Raw genomic sequence first — 2,874 nt, forward strand, 5'->3', positions numbered from 1 at the left:
CGGCGCGGCTCCCCCCCCCGCCCCCCCGCCGCTGTCGGGTCCATGTTGTATTTGCAATTATAGGTGTCCGAGGATTTTAGCTCTATCTCTTCAGCCAGAAACACGTTATTCAGACTTCCGGTATGCAGCGTTATCTTTCCAAATCACGCCTCAGAACTAGTCCCAGCCAGTCCAGTGTTATCGAACTGCCCCTCAGTTGTTATCCTCCCCCTTCTTCCACAACAAGGTAGCCAAGTTAGCTAAGCTATGAATGACTGCAAGCCCTCCAAAATGCAGACAAATAGTGCTTCCGGCTTTGATTTTCGGAATAAAAGCAGTGTTGCGAGTGACAAGCGCAGTGATACAAAGCACCTGAGTGTTTTATTTTGGAAGGCTCACATCTGGCAGAGTTGTTTTATGGTCAGCAGTTACAGATTTGGTCAGAGGCATAGCTGGTGATTTTATAGACTGGCTAGGCGGAAACCTATAGCTGTTCATTACTTTATCCATGGACGCTTATTTCACCATCAGGAGATAGTTCATGGGTATTTTGGGCCTATTTCTTTGATTAGCTAAAACTGTCAGGTTGGATCAACAGAATGTTTTTTGGTGTATTTGTCTGCTTATCCTGCAAATTGCATTCTGTATGAAGTTACCAACATTAACCCAAAACATCCTGTTTGCTATTTTTAAAATAATAGCATACTCATATGAATAGTAAAACTGGGATATTGACTGTCTCAAGAATAAAAATTCAAGATCTGACACTTTGTATTGAAAATGCTGCTGCTGAAATACTGACAAACACCAAGAAGAGAGAACACATTACTCCAGTCCTTAGATCTTTGCACTGGCTTCCAATTAAATACAGAATTCAAAATAAGCCCTACTTATTGTCTACAAGTCTCTCAATGGTCTGGTTTGCTAAGTACAACCCTGGTAGGTGTCTCAGATCTGCAAGGACTGATCAGCTAGTGGTGCCCTGATTTGGAGCTAAACAAGGTGAAAGTGCTTTTAGCCCTTATGCTGCCCACACCTGGAACCAGCTCCCACTCCAACTTAGAAATAAAAAAACTTTTTACAACTGGAGCCACTTTTAAAAATAAAGACAGTTCCTTTTTCCAGTGCTTTTAATTAATATATCTTAATTCCACTCAATCTCCATGACTACAAGGGACAAACTCCCCCCTCTCCCTGTGACTTTTACTGCAGTAGAATATACATCCTTAACTCCACATTTGACCTCCAAGACAGTAAAGTATGAAGGTTTCACACTCGCCAGATAGCTGGTCTATGTTTATCTGATCTTTCCCAAGAGAACAGGCACCCCTGGAGTGCAGGCTCTCCCCCAGAGCTTGTGACCTAACAAAAGAAAGACTGTTTGTGATCACTCTCACTCTTTCTCTTTATGAGAATGGAAATATATGTTTGTGTGTTGATCTGGGGCCCATACCCGACCTGCCACTTATGTAATATGATCCCTGTATTAGAATCAAATTACACCGTAAGCAAAATGGAAAATGTGTATGATAATGTATAATGACCAAAGAAACAAAAACTAACATATGAAGTAATGAAAGATAATGTTAAAACTTTATCTTATTTTATAACCAGAAACAGGATTGTGGAATGTTCAGTGAAACCTGACAGCCTCCTGCTTCATTGACCACTGCAGTATCACAATAAAGATCAGACAAACATCAAATCCTGACCCTGGGGTCAAAAAGCAATACTATCCTATTAATACTATCATTGTTTTTCTAATTGGCTGATAGTTGTCCTATGGTTGGGGAAAGAAACATATCCCCTCAATACCAAAAAGAAAAAGCAAATAAAAAACTTCATATTCAGAATTTCAGAATCAGCTTTATTGGCCAGGTGTGTTGGACACACGAGGAATTTGTCTCTGGTACAGTGGCTCTCAATGTGTACGTACATATCAACAAGCAAAGGAATGTGCATTAGAATGTGCATTGCAAAAGAGATACATGAGTGATGAATTTCAACATTGAGTGATAATTTATCCAATGAAAATATCTGTAAATGTGTTGATCATGACTCACTGAATTAATTTTCAAAGCTTAATCAAAAGGTTGAAATATTTAAGTACTGCTGTCATTGCATCTTAAGATTAAAGATTTTATCTGAGAAAACCTTTGCTTTTTAATCTTCTAGACCTTCAAATGTGTATATGTTGTGAGAATCTACAGGACCGCCCACAGGCGCTCGACTAGTGCCATTTTGCCTCCTACACATCTTCAGGCTCAGATGCCTATAATGGCCTTTCCATGATAAGCAGTAGCAGTGGATGTGCTGAGCTCAGTGCTTTCTCCTCTCCACTGAGCCATAACCCTCTTCAAACAGCTAGTTCAACCATGTTTGCGCCAGGGACTTCGTAGTCAACAACTCCCCAGTAATGAAGAATGCTTTATTAGTATTTTCATCTTGATCGAGTGGGAGGCTCTGCTTGCTGGAGCATGTGCTGACCTTGAGTGAGAGTCTGGCACTCCTAATGAACCAATCAGCAGTAGCCTGCTTATGTTTGCCAGCAGCAAACTTAAGTTCTATGAGCAAATACAAGGGACCCATTTAATATCACACTAATCTAGAAATATTATATATGCTATATTTAATGCAGCATTTGGTGGAGCTTTTATCTACACTGCCTTACAGTACACTGAGTGCATACATTTTTGGTACTGATGGGCCCAGTGGGATCAAAGGGTCTGACTATGATGGTGAAAGTATCATCTGAAAACCACTGTGTTTCCCCTCAGTGGTGGTGTTAGAGGTGGATTAAAAAGCCCATGGCTGCTCATTTTGCTGTTTTCCAGCCATTTAATGTTTAATCTTGGGTACCTCTAGATTAGCTTTGCACCCCTCATAACTCCAAAT

Source organism: Monopterus albus, unplaced genomic scaffold (genome assembly GCF_001952655.1).
Source record: "Monopterus albus unplaced genomic scaffold, M_albus_1.0 scaffold142.1, whole genome shotgun sequence".
NCBI lineage: Eukaryota > Metazoa > Chordata > Actinopteri > Synbranchiformes > Synbranchidae > Monopterus > Monopterus albus.